Source organism: Cynocephalus volans, chromosome 3 (assembly GCF_027409185.1).
Source record: "Cynocephalus volans isolate mCynVol1 chromosome 3, mCynVol1.pri, whole genome shotgun sequence".
Taxonomy (NCBI): Eukaryota; Metazoa; Chordata; class Mammalia; order Dermoptera; family Cynocephalidae; genus Cynocephalus; species Cynocephalus volans.
In genome coordinates this window covers 76,878,185-76,892,136 of record NC_084462.1, presented here as the reverse complement: position 1 = coordinate 76,892,136, position 13,952 = coordinate 76,878,185, and the positions used below count along the sequence as shown (strand labels likewise).

Genomic DNA, 13,952 nt, shown 5'->3' with positions numbered 1-13,952 from the left:
ACTGGAAGAAAAAAAAGTGGAACGTATGTATCTTTGTTTTTCAAATAAAAGGGTAATACGGAGGAAACGTGTTCCTGGGGGAGACTTTGCTATTTGAATGTGTGTATGTGTGTGTGTGGGTATATACATATATATTTATTCATTCTCTTTTTGGCAGAGAAACACTTGAGAGTGCAAAGAGGAAGTAGAAAATCCTAGCTGTAACCATGAGAGCCCAAGTAGGAGAGCTGGGACATCGGAGCCCCCCAGACCTGTGCTGCAAACAAGGTTTTGGAGTTTTTGGAGGGGAGTTCCTCCCTAGAGTCATCCAGCCAGCTTGTGTGCCACCAGGAATTGTAATTTAGGCCTGCTGAGTCTGTCTTGGGTCAGCTGTGCCTTACTTACAGCGAACAGGGAACAGAGGGACCGGGAACAGAGAGAACGGGATGGCTGTAACTTTACTCAATGAGTATGAATTTGTTTTTCCTCTTAAGTGAAAAACACTTTATTCTGCTTTTCATGATTAAAAATACTAGTTTTAGGGCTGGCCTCATGGCTCACTCTGCGCTGGTAGCGCTGAGGCCGAGGGTTCGGATCCTATATAGGGATGGCTGGTGCGCTCACTGGCTGAGCGTGGTGCAGACCACACCATGCTGAGGGTTGCGATCCCCTTACCAGTCAGGGGGAAAAAAAATACTAGTTTTATAAAATATTTACATTTAAATCATGTGATACCTGATATTTGCTTCAAAATCATCTCCATTGGGGGCTGGGGAGGAAATACAAGTGTCTGGATGAAACTAGGTTGGCCATGGTTTGGCAATTGTTGAAGCTTAGTGATGAGTGAACAGGGGTTATAGCAGTTTCTTTATTTTGTGTGTATTTGTCTTTTTAAACAAAGTTTTTAAGCATTCATATGATTCATGAAGTTGTAAAGAAAGTAAGTTCTGAAATCTCATCACCCAAAGACAACCGCCATGAGCTGGAAAACAGTATTTTAAAACCATCTCCTGGACATTCCACACTGTGAAAACGCCTTGAAGAAATACAGGAAAGATGCACATCCTGACCCTGCTCTCCAGGGATTTTCCTCTAGGTAGAGAGCAGAGAGACTGCATATGGGGATGAAAAAAAAGTCACTACAAGGCTACTTCAAAGAGTTCATGGAAAAATGGAATTAAAAGATAACACGAATTCTGTGAACATTTTGAAGACCCCTGTATTGACCGCAGGTGTGTTGTGCCCTTGTGGCCCTCATATCAGGCTGTGGGGGAGGCCTTCCTGTGCCTCTCCTGGAGGAGTGAAGCGAGCCACCCGTGTCCACTCAGCGGAAGTATTAGGAACCAAGGGTGCCCCTGGCCTTGGGTGGCCTGGTTCCAGGCTTCACTTGGGGTGCTTGAGTATACCTTGTCTGTCATAGTCTTAGAACCTTGTGTGTGGGACAGTGTTAGAAAGAATACAGCATGATATAATGAATTGCCAAATTATGCAGAGAAACTTACAAGTCTCAGTAAAATTCAGAACAGCAAGAGTAGGGAGAACCATGGGGAAAAGAAAGCTTCTTCTGAAAGGGAGGACTTGGGATGACAGGAGGGAGGAGACAAGGCTAAGGAGAATTAATTTTCGCAGTAAACTGAGAGGAGGAAGAAGTCTCAATGGCAAAAAGTATAGTTTGTTCCGAGGTGTTTTAGTTTTAAATGAAATGTACCATAATGAAAATGCAAAGAATCATTGGCCATGTGAGAAAAGAGAAGGGGAATTTAGCATTTTGGAACATATATCAGGTGGCAGTTTATGAAGATCAGATTTTATGTGGTAAGAGCGCGGAGCAAAGTTGCTTTTGAAAGATGAATTTTGAGGGTTACAGTAGCTGCTAATCAGGGCCAAGCTGCAACAGGTTCTTATTTATTAAAAGTAAATGTCCCTGATTTCCAGTATCTAATTTGGGCTTGATTATTCAACTCATCCTTTACAGTGACCCCATGCTCTTGTTTGTGATATCTATCTTAGGTTACCAAGGGGCTGATGAAGTTTCAGGGCGAGCTTTGATTCTTTCTTCCTGTTGCTTTTATATTGTGATATGTTGGCTCAAAGAACCCAGGCAACCAGGCTTGGAGGGCTGGAGGATTGGGCCATGGTGGGTGTTCATAGGACCAAGTGCCCTAAATAGGATGCCCCTACTTCTCCTAGCTGCAGACTGGGATATTTCATTACACATGACGGGATTTCCATTGGTGTGAAAAACGAGATGACTTACTACTTGAGGACATCACATTCTCTCTTTGAGTCCTTCCGTAGTTTCGTTTTACTATAGAAGCAGTTCCCGAGGTACTAGTATGGAGGAGTAGCCCTTGGGTTAAAGGTCAGGATGGCAGTGAGAGTAAAAGTGGGGGGGAGGATACATCTTCCCAGGGTCACTTGTAGCAGCATGGAGCCCTGTGTGTGCAAGCCTGTTTGACCTGAGTGCTGTGATACAAGCAAGTGATCTCCATCTGGCCAGGAGGAGCCCAGGTCCTCCACTGCTGCTTCCCAGGGCCAAGCCAACTCATGTCACTCCAACCCTCTCCCCAGGCTCTGCCACAGGAGGTCCCCTGGCTTCAGTGCCTGGATGGCACCTACAGCACCACACATATTCTCTCTTTAAAAATATGTATTTATTTTTTAATGGACTTTTTTTTTTTTTTTAAGCTGTTTTAGGTCCACAACAAAATTGAGTGGAAATTACAGAGATCTCCCACATGTTTACTGCACCCAAACTCACACAGCCTCCCCCGTTATCGACATCCTTTACTAGAATGGTACATTTGTTAAAATTGATAAACCTATATTGACATGTCATTATCACTTAAAGTTCCTGTTTTATATTAGGGTACGTTCTCGGTGTTGTACATTTAATGGGTTTTTACAAATGTGCAATGACATGTACCCACCACTGTAGTATCATACAGACTGGTTTCACTGCCATAAAAATCCTCTGTGCTCTTTTTATTCATCCATTCCTCCCCCCCCAAATCCTGGCAACCACTGATCTTTTTACTGCCTCCATAGTTTTGCCTTTTCCAGATATCAAATAGCTGGAATCATACAGTGTGTAGCCTTTTCAGATTGGCTTCTTTCACTTAGTAATATACATTTAATTTCCTCCCTATCTTTTCATGGCTTGATAGCTCATTTCTTTTCAGCACTGAATAGTATTCCATTGTGTACATGTACCTTCTTCTTCTTTTTACTGTAACTTCTCATCCTGCCTTCTCAAAAGAACACTCCAGTAGTTGATAAATTACAAATATTTGCATGCATCAGGTTCCACCGTCGGTGCTCCGCTCTGTGTGACTTTGTGTTCTTCCACAGGGTCTGAGTTGGGATGATTGAGTGAGAATAACAATTGCCTTTCAGGGTTTAGGGATGGGGACTAGCTTATAGAGGGGAGGCTTTTTGTTCCATTCTGCAGTTCTTATACCTCAGAAAGCTTTTCTTTTGTTTGCTTTGGAGATGGGCAAGAAGGCATAAATATGAAATTGTGTATTTCCTAATTGATGACAGGCCAAATGGGAGAGAAGCTGATTCAAAGGCACCAGGTTTGTGGCAGGAAACTGAATAATTGGCCAATTCCCGGGACAGAGAGAGGGAAAGCAAGACTTTAGCTGGGATCTTGAAATACCAGGGAGAATCAGGCTGCCCATTCTCTTTAGTGCATGTATATGTGTGTACACACACAGATGTATGCACGCACACACACATCCCTCTGACCTTGCCACTGCTGTACCCCAGCTTCTTGAGGCCCCCTGTGCCGGCCACAGTTTTTTGGAATTATTAGTCATACAAGTTATATTTTTTGTAGGGCTTGCTGGTTCGCTCAGTTGGTTACAATACAGTGTTATAACACTAATGTCAGGGGTTCGGATCCCTGTACTGGCCAGCCATCCCCAGGCCCCCCACCCCCCATAAAGATATATCTATAGATTCTTCATTTATTGAGTACTTAATATGTGTTAGGATCTGTGCTCTGAGCTGAGAATGGAAATATGAGGGAAGCCACAGTTCTTGCCCTCTAAGAGTTCAGTCTTGTGGGAATTAGTTATTAAATAGATTATTTCAACATACTATTTAAGTGCAGAAATTAAGACGCGGCCAATGAAGCCTCCCTGGAGCAGGTGGAGCTTGATGGACAGCAGATGTATGGGCTTGGGGGAGGCCGTTTTAGGCATTGGAGAGCGGGCATCCAGGGCCCTTGGGAGCAAACAGCTCAGAGAGTGCAGAGCACAAGGAGCACTGGTTCAGTGGTGCTGGAGCACAAACTTCCAGGGCAGCTAGGCAGGAGGCGAGGAAGTGGGCCTTGGACAGCCTTGCAGCCTGGGAACTTGGCCTTGATTTAGTAGAGACTGCGGACCCAACCCAAATGGCCGTCCTAGCTGGTTTACCCTGGTGGTGCAGGAGAGCTGGCAGGACTGCTGTAGCAGTTGGGAATATAACCCAGCCAAAGTTTGGGGACTTCCAAATAGGAACACCCTGGCCATGAACTGCTTTGTATGAGAAATTGGGAGTGGGGAAGGGTTTAATTAATTTTCTGTATAACGAAGGAGGAATTAGACATGATTTCCCTGCTCTTTCGTCCCCTGCCTTCTTTAAACAAATTTTTGTTTCACATTTTTCTAAAATGCATTGCCAGATTTTGTCATGGTGAGTTTGAGTTTAGCAAAAATGCTTGCGTTTTTATTTGTTAATTTGAAGGTACAGCAATATCTCAGGGTTATTTTAAACACTGTGTTCAGAATATTAAATGTAAGTTAATAGTATAGGATATTTCTTTATCTGTATTCCATGCTCACTTGCTTTTTTCAGCAAATCAGTGATAAAAGCTTGTTTGTGTAGAGTTGCCTCCTTCTAAAAGATGAATGTGTTTCTTCTTCCTTCTCCCAAAGGAGACTCTGTATAGCTCTGATTAATTGAAATTCCAAGTCATTTGAATGTTAGTTAATTAGGCATTTACTGAAAACAATTGGCTGTAATAATGTACTGAATAATGTAGTTGGTCTAGAGACAAATATTTCTTCTAATCCAGAAGTCATAAGGAAAAATATTCTCCCTTTCCCCACTTTTTGGGGAGATTGCAAAGGGTGGGAGAGTATGCTGGGAATAAAATGAGAAAAACAAAACTTCTTTGAGAAATGAGAGAAATAAATTATTTTAGAGTGAGCATTTCAAAGTCTATTTAAAGTTTTAAAAACTGTAGAATGTATATTTTGGCCAATTCATAAACTGATAAGTTAATGATACATTTAAGAACAGCTTATTTATTTGTTCTTAATGTTCATATAGTCAAGTATTTATGGAACATCCCCGTACCTGGCACTGTTCACAGGCTGGGGACATAGCGCTGTGCCAAGTAGTCTGTTTACATGGGGTTTACATTCTGAGTTATATGTAGTGAATTGAATTATGTCCCCCCAAAACTCATTGAAGCTTGAATTGTGTCCCCCAAGTTTACGTATTAGAAACTTAGCCCCCACTGTGACTGTTAAGAGGGTGGGAAATCCTATTATGGTAATTGTAAGGTGGAGCCTTGAAGAGGTGATTGGATTGTAGGACACAGCAGTAGTGAATGAATTAAAAATGGTGGTCAGGGGCATGTTTCTGAGGGTTTTAAAAGAAGAGAAGAGTCTTTCTGCTTCCATCATCTTGCCATATGAGATGCCTGGGTCACTGTCACCACCAACAGATAGACTTTGGACTTCCCAGCCTCAGAAACAGTAAGCAATAAATTTCCTTTTTCTTTATAAATCACCCAGTTTCAAGTATTTTCTTTTTTTTGTCGTTTTTTCGTGACCGGCACTCAGCCAGTGAGTGCACCGGTCATTCCTATATAGGATCCGAACCCACGGCGGGAGCGTCGCTGCGCTCCCAGCGCAGCACTCTACCGAGTGCGCCACGGGCTCGGCCCTCAAGTATTTTCTTATAAGCAACAGATACGGGCTAATACATTATACATACTACTAAGTGATTTCTATTATAAGTGTTTAAAAATTTAGAAGGGGACAGTGAATTGTAGAATAAAGAACTCATGGCATCTCTGTCTTTTGTTGTGAAAAGCCCATAAAGAGTGCATGAGATTAAGCAGAATAATTATAGCACTTCTCTTGCCTTCCTGTTAAACACATATTCTACGCTACTTTGCCTTGATATTGTTTACACCCTTAACTGATCATTTACAGGGATTGTGCTTAGTTATTTAATTGTGAGTGTCGTGATGCAAAGTGAGCCTTCAACAATCATTTGCACAAAAGAACTAATTATAACATTATTTTCCAAAGTGTCATGTGGGGTCAAGACGTAGACCACAAAAGTAAAGGAATCTGTTTACAAATGAGGTTGGTGCCACTTACAATCAACATAAGCTTGTAAAAGCATACAAAATGTTCTGCATTAGAGAAACTCCTTTAATTTTGTTCCAGCCAGCTTTTCACACATCAGTACTGAGAATCTTTTTTGCATGTGACACCTCTTACCTCCTGGTTTGTTGGGATGCTGTTTTTAGAGGAATACATGGGGCTTTCTGGAGCTTTTCTACTAGGGCCTCTCTTTTCTCTTTGCCCTGCAAAGGACAGGGTAGCATGTGATTTCTCATCTCTGTAGCCTCACACATTGATGCTACCTGCTTGCTCTTTGATGAGTTTCCTGTGACCCTGGCCCACACCCAGGCTCTAGCTGGAAAGTCAGTGAGGGAATGCCATGAGCAGAGAACTGGGTATCTCTCCTTGGAGTCAGATGTCTCTGACCTAGCAGAGCTGGACTATAATAATCAGTTAATTATATTATAATTTTATAATAATAAGTGGGCTACACTTTGAATGAAAACGTTCTCAAGGTTTCAGCAAAAACAAATAAGACAAATCCGTATCAAGTAGTACACGTTGGAGGAAATTGGGAGAATTTTGTTTTCAGAATTTCTGCTCTTTTCTGTCTTCCCATCTCTGCGTAGAGCTACTGAAGAACTATTTGGTTTATTTCTTTGCTTTTTGGATTTTTGAATTCAAGTAATTAGTAATAACCTTGTCCAACATTAGTAATAACTTCAAGCCAAGAGTATACTTTGCTCATCTTCAGTTAAAGCTAATGTATCTTTTATGCTTTGTTTGGTCTTATGTTATAAAAGCACTTTTGTTAACTTTGGGCAGCAAAAACACTTGGGACGCTGCCCACTGGACCCGTATTCTGATTTTTATGCTCGTGCAGATGGTGTTAGGGTAAAGTGTGAGCGCAGTGTTACACTGTTCCCTGCCTTTTAATAAAATCTTACGACAATGTGTTCTTGGCTGCTCGGGATCTGTAGCACAGTGAGGTTTCAGCCACATGCATCCTGCAGACTCTTCAGACTCACTTCAACTTGGACTCACATTCCTGTGGGGATTGTGCCAAGTTAAGCATGGAAAACAAAAGTCCATAAAACCCTCGTGGTGAAAAAGTGCTTTGTATGGCATGGTCTCAATCAGATTACTTACTGTGTGTCTTGTTTCTTTAATGCTGTTAAGATGATCATATTAGGTGTACCAGTTGCCGAACACTTACTGGGTTCCAGGCACTGTGTTAAGAACTTTACCTATACTCTCTCATTTCATCCCCACAGCATCCAAAATAGCTATTATTGTCTCTGCTCTGAGGATGCGCAACCTTGGACTTTGAGAGGTGTGTTTAAGCTTCCCTGAGCGATAGGAAGTGGTCTGGGATGCAGATGCCTTAAGTCCTGCCCTAATGTCCTGCCATGGGTGACAGGAATTTTAGGCAGTAGCTTTTGCTGACTTTTGTTCACATCTACCCATGCTTCTTGAAATACTCCAGAAAGGGTGCAATGTGGGAGCTGCCAAATGATTTATCATATGATGACTTGGAAAAGGCTAATTTAAGGCCAGATTCCTTTAAATAACAAACGCCTGGCACCTTTTAAATAAGTTTCTGTTTACTTGAAAGGATCTTATCCATGTTGAAAAATAAGAAGTTAAATAGGTAGCTATGCCTGGATGGAGACATTCTGTTTCAGCATTCTCTAGGGACCTTGTTATGATCAGGCAACGAACAACATACCTACCATGAGATGTTTTCGTCTCTGCTCCCTCTGAGCTGGAGCTCAGACAAGCTCAGTGACTATTGAGAATTGCTGATTATATGAAGTATATTATCTCCTTTAATCCTCACAACAGTCTTTTTGACTGTCATTATTACAAAGGAAGAAACTGAGGCACAGAGAAGTTAGGGCACATAGAGGCCAAATGACTAGTAAATGATTGAACCAGGATCAAACATCTTTCTCTTAACCACTGCACCATTGCCTTCCTTAAATGCAGTGTTTTGTCTCATAAATCCTAATGCATCTCAGTCTGAAATGTGGACTTGCTTGGCACTGAAGAGGGGTCAGAACAGAGAGGCCAGCACTTGCATGGGGTGGCCTGTGGGTTAGTCTGGGCTGTGCCCTGGAGTCACAGACACATACTGCAAAGTAAGTCTCATAATTGCCCATCTCTGAAATTGAATAGTGGTTCTGGTCCTTTGTGTACCTTCTGGGAAAGTTTTCTAGGGAAGAGGGAGCCGCCAGAAGATAAAGGGGGTTAATTAGATTTGTACTTTACATCAAACATACCTGTAAAGGTATTTGTTCATCTATGAGGAATTATGGCTTTTTAGCCAGGTTTATAATTATGGCATTATGAGAATGTGTATATTACACGGAACATCTGAACCTCTAAAAATAAGGGTATGAGAACAAATTTGTTTGCCAGAGATAATATGGATATAATAGGCCTGTTATGGGATGCATTTCTGTATTTTTTAATCTCAATAGAAGTTTTTTTTATATGTGAATACAACCCAATAAATCTGTGGAGTAGTTAAATATATCATAATGGAGAATATTTTAACCATAGTTTTTTTTCCTGTCTAGTACAGGGGTCCAAACCCTTGACCTTGGTGTTATTGGGACTGTGCTCTAATCAACTAAGCTGACAGGCCAGCCCTCCTGGTTCAGTTCCCTTGTTAGTCAGGAATGAATCTACCTGCCTCTTGAAAGTCTTTTGCCTTTTTTTAGTTTTACATTTTAGTGTTTTTGTTTTGAGCTTCTTGCTTCAGTTACTTTAACTGCAGTAATAAAAGTTAGTTGAAACTGTGTGTGATAAATCTTAATACATATGATTACAGGATTTATTATTCTGTTTTCAAACGGAATGGGATGATTGAGAAATGGAAAACAAGAAAAAGCACTGTATTAGGTGAGATTCCTTTGGTCAGGAGTAACAAACTCACTCGAGCTTATAATAAGAATACAGGCGTGTCTTAGGAACCCAAAGACAGGGATGCAATGGCCCTCGGGAATGAGTGGGAGGTGGAGATAAGGAAGAGAACTCCCCAATCCATGTTCACTACAAGCACACATGTGGCACAAATGTCAGGAAAATAAGGGAAGAAAGTTGACAGAGAAGGAAATTTATGTAGTGTATCACTTAACACTTGAGTATGAGATTAAAAAGGTTAAATAGCTCCATTGCATTTTTTAGAAAAATAATTCATGCTCATCACATGAAATTCAAACAGCATCAGAAATAAAAATTGTCTAAAATTCTGTTAACTAGAATTTTGATATTTTGATAGACATCCTTCTGGACATTTGGATATCCAGGAATGAACACACACACACACGCACACGCACACGCACACACACACACACACACACACACGGAATCATACTGCATGTGGTCATTTACCTGTTGTATTCCTGTGGAAGTACATACAACATGGGTATCTTTTTCTGTCAATAAATATAGACCTCCATCATTATTTTAAATGTCTATGTAGTTTGCTTAATATGTCTTTGATTCGTAGGCCTTTAGAAGTATTTACTCTTTTTTCATAATTATAAACAATACCATGTATATCCATCTTTCTCATTGCCCAGTTATCTACTTTGAGTGAATTCTCCGAAGTGGGATTGCTGAATCAAAGAGTATGACATTTTACACGCTGACACAATTGCCCAGCTGGCTACAGAATGATTTTTCCATTTTATACTACAGTCATGAAAGCGTGCATAACATTAACTATTTATTGTCAGTCTTTGGCATCTTCATCTATCTGATAGGTGAAAACAAGATCTCAATTTTCTAAAATTATATATTTTTCTTATCAGTATAGTTGATACCTTTTCATATATTTATTGTCATTATATTTCTTGAGTGTTATTAATTTGCTTTTTCCATTTTAGGGAGAGTATTAATTTCCTTATTGATTTTTAAGACATTTTGCAAAATATGAATAGAAACCTTTTATGTCTCATGTGTAAATATTTTTCCTAGTTGCCTATTTTGTCTTTTGAAAAAAGTGTAAGTGTTTTTTTAATTTGTTTTATTTTTTTGCCATTCATGTATTTTATATTTTTTGAAAATGGAGCCAGCCAAAAGTCTCAGTCCTTTATAGTTGCAGATTTTGGTTTCATGCTTAAAAAGGCCTTTCCTATCCCTATATTATAAAACTATTTATATGCATATTCTTTTAGGACTCATTTGATTCCATTTTGAGGTTTTTTGGGTTTTTGGTTTTTTTTTAAAGAGTAAGGAAAGAGAGATCTAGATTTTTCATCTCCCTAAATAGCTAACCCAACACTATTTATTAACTAGTCTCTCATACCTACCCAGGTTTGATTACATATACTTGGGTCTGTTTCATATGAATCCTTGTTTCTTTTTTTTTTTTTGTCTTTTTGTGACTGGCCGCACCGCGCACAGCCAGTGAGCGCACTGGCCATCCTTATATAGGATCCGAACCCGCGGCGGGAGCACTGCTGCGCTTCCAGCGCTGCACTCTCCCGAGTGCGCCACGGGGTCGGCCTCTGAATCCTTGTTTCTATATCTGGATGTTTATTCTGTCTCACTGATTCATATGTATGTTCTCAGACTCCTGTTTTTTAACTGTGACTGGGCCATTTTGCTGATTTCTACAATGGATTATGGTGTTTTTCTACTTCAAATTGAATTTTCATGGTGCAAGGTGAAAAATGGTCAGTTCCCAATGCCTCAGAACTGAGAGCCACATGGGAACAGCTGAAGCAAGAAGTAGAAGAAAGTGAACAAGACAAGAAGAGCTCATGTAAACTCATTTTAAAAAGAATCGAAGTGTAGTGCCTGGGATGTTTGTTTTAGACGTTGTGGGAAGGGGGCAGGAGGGGAATGTATGTATTTGGTTTTTTGTTTAAATTCAAAGCCATTAAAGCATTCCTAGCCCAGGGAAGAAAAAAATGTGTTTTGCCTCTGCCAACAGTAACATAATTCTGGTCTTCAAAATAAGTGTCTTGGGACCTCAATTCTCTGTTGGTAAAGAAAATTCCCAGCCCATGTGTTGTACCGGAAATTCATTGTTTCCTGAGTTATTTCCTTTCATGCTTAGTGTGGGGGAGATGACCAAATGTATAGATTGCGATTTTTTTTTACCTTCCAAAATGACTTCTATGACGTTACTTGATTCCGATGATTTTCATTATTGTTTAGGTATTGCTGCTGGAGGTTTCTCACATGCTTTAGGATATCTTCAGGAAAAGTGACTCCACATAAACAGAATTTTGGTGAGTCTTTTAAAAAAGATGCTTTTTTCCTATCAGTTGGCCACACCCCTGCATGGGTATACTTTTATAAAGTGTTATAAGAAACGTCTTTTACACTGTCTTATTGGATCTTCACTGTGATTTTGCAAAGCAAGTGTATAGAATGCCTGCTCTTAATACTCCCATTGCTGTTTGGTTTTTCCTGCTGGCAGTTTTGAGTGATGGTAGGGGCCTAGAAGAAAGGATGAGTAACTTGTTTTTGACCTTATTGCATGAATTCCCATTCATTCACACCTGTTTGCTTTATAACTCTTTTTTTGTGGGGGTGAAGTGCTGGGCAAAGAATTAGCATAGAAACTTTTGGTCATCTTTGAACTGAAACTGGTGGTTCTTGGAGCCCTCCAGGGTTGGGAGACAATTGCTCTAGAATGAGATAAAGTAAACTTTGATTATAGATTATTATTGGTTTTCCCCTTTGGTAGTTCTGCTTGGGACTGCATGATCCCAAGTAGTGTGTATGAAATGCCCTGGGCAGAGATGAAGGGGGCTCTTTTGCAGGTCTAGATTGAAGTCAGACAAAGTTGAAGGTCTGGTTTATGCTCCTACCCTCAATAGTTGTATCATGGCACACTCAGATTTATCAGTTCTATTCCTGACCAGGTGCATGACTGGGGACAGGTTAGTTAATCTGTGGTCTCCTTATCTTCATCTGTAAAATTTGTATGTTGGCCTAGCCTAGTCATTTCTACACCTTTAGATTTTGTGGAATAGAAGCAATAATTTCAGGATCAATTTTTAATACATATTTTGGCTACTTATAAACAAAATCGATTATTCTTAAAGCTGGAGAGGTGCATGGGAGTTCAATATATGTTTACATACTGTTCTTTTTATTTGGGGTTTGGAATTTTTAACAGTGAAAGATTTATTTTCACAAAATAACTACCACCTACTAACACGATTTCAAGAGAGAAGAAATATTTTAATACTGAAAGAATAGGAATGTCATAAATTTGCCTTTAGATTGTACATAATTTAGCATTATGAAAATGCTCTTCATTTCCCATGTCTTCCTCATTTCTCTGCGGATCAGTGACTCTGGCATAGACTAATCAGCACTGGTCTGAGGACCGGCGTTTGGGAAATATTGGGGTACGTAACTGCTAAGGGCTCTTCTGTCTCTGCAACTGTGTCATTCTTCTGAAGCAGGAAAGAACTAAGAGAGATCAGAGGTCAAACAGAGGAGAAGGGACAGCTCTGTTGGGAATCCCAAGTAAAAATGGCTCATTTAGATGAAAATTAAATTTAGCTGTGTCACACTGCATCAGTGTAAAAATGAAAACTTGACAGTGTTTCAGGTAGTCTGATAAAAGTACACAGAATCCTCCCTTCCCACCTGGTAGCCTCTGACCAGGTGGTATTTGACACCTGGTCCATTTCACAGGTAGTTATCTGCCTCAGGTGTGGGGATGCTGAGAGCTGGGGGTGAAGCAAGTGAATGCTGGAGTACAGGGATACTGGTGCAAACCCCAGGTGTGAGGAGCTCAAGGCTGGGTAGAGGTCGAGGGTACAGCAGCCCAGAGTTCTGAGCTAAGGGTAGGTAGGGTCAGACGCCCCCAGGGTAGGGAAGAGCTTTCTTGCCCATAGGATCATCTTGGGCACCCCAGGGTGGATGTTGTCCTTTGAGGACCTGCAGAGGGTGCTAGGTGGTCTGGCTTAAGGGCCTGGGGCACAGTGGACAGGAAACACAGGAGATCTATGCCTTTCCCAAGACTTTAGATCTGAAAGGAGTGTGCCAGGTGGATTTTTATGCCATGGTCTATAGAGAATGGAAAACTACACTTTCTGTCTACTTCTCCTTGGGATGTGGGGATGGGTATGAGGGGTATGGAGGACATGTGTGGGTGGAGGACAGAGTGAATAATGGACTGAATTATTAGAACAATAAGTTAATGTGAGGAAGGGGCAACAGTATCACCTATTCCAGGAAGCCTGCACAATCCTGGCTGCTTCTGAGAGTCTTGAAGTTATATGTGGTCTATGTTGATTGGAACGTGGAGGCTCAGTCATTTGGAATTCTTCCCTCAGTGATTTCATTTGTTTAATACTCCTATTTTCTGGAAAACTTAAATGAAATTTGACAGATTTATCTGGTTGTTTTCTGTGCTGTCAGCCCAACTCTTGGAGTGCTGTCTGATTGGTATGCCTCCATCGAGCCCTCCATCCCATTGATATTTATTCACTGCCCTTTTTAGGGAAAAGCTATATACAACAACAGCAGCAGCAGCATTTGTCTTAAATATATAGGAATATGAGAGATTACCTGAAATCTGCACATTTCTGAAACTAAAGTCATGAGTAAATGCTAGCAGGAGCTTTTATTTTGACGTAAACC

At 40.7% G+C, this 13,952-nt stretch overlaps 1 protein-coding gene across 13 annotated transcripts in view; it reads left to right on the top strand.

Moving 5' to 3' along the window:
- Positions 1-13,952, top strand: part of TLN2 (talin 2) — a 410,967-nt gene that overhangs the window by 151,347 nt on the left and 245,668 nt on the right. For 7 of the 13 annotated variants that reach the window (XM_063091964.1, XM_063091961.1, XM_063091957.1 and 4 more), the window contains one exon: positions 11,505-11,578. The exons of 3 other annotated variants lie outside the window; for them this stretch is intronic. The gene's annotated coding sequence lies outside the window, so the exon portion shown is untranslated. Of the gene's footprint in view, positions 1-157; positions 268-11,504; positions 11,579-13,952 lie in introns of all 13 variants that reach the window. 3 more of the 13 variants (XM_063091958.1, XM_063091962.1, XM_063091963.1) reach the window with 2 other exon arrangements.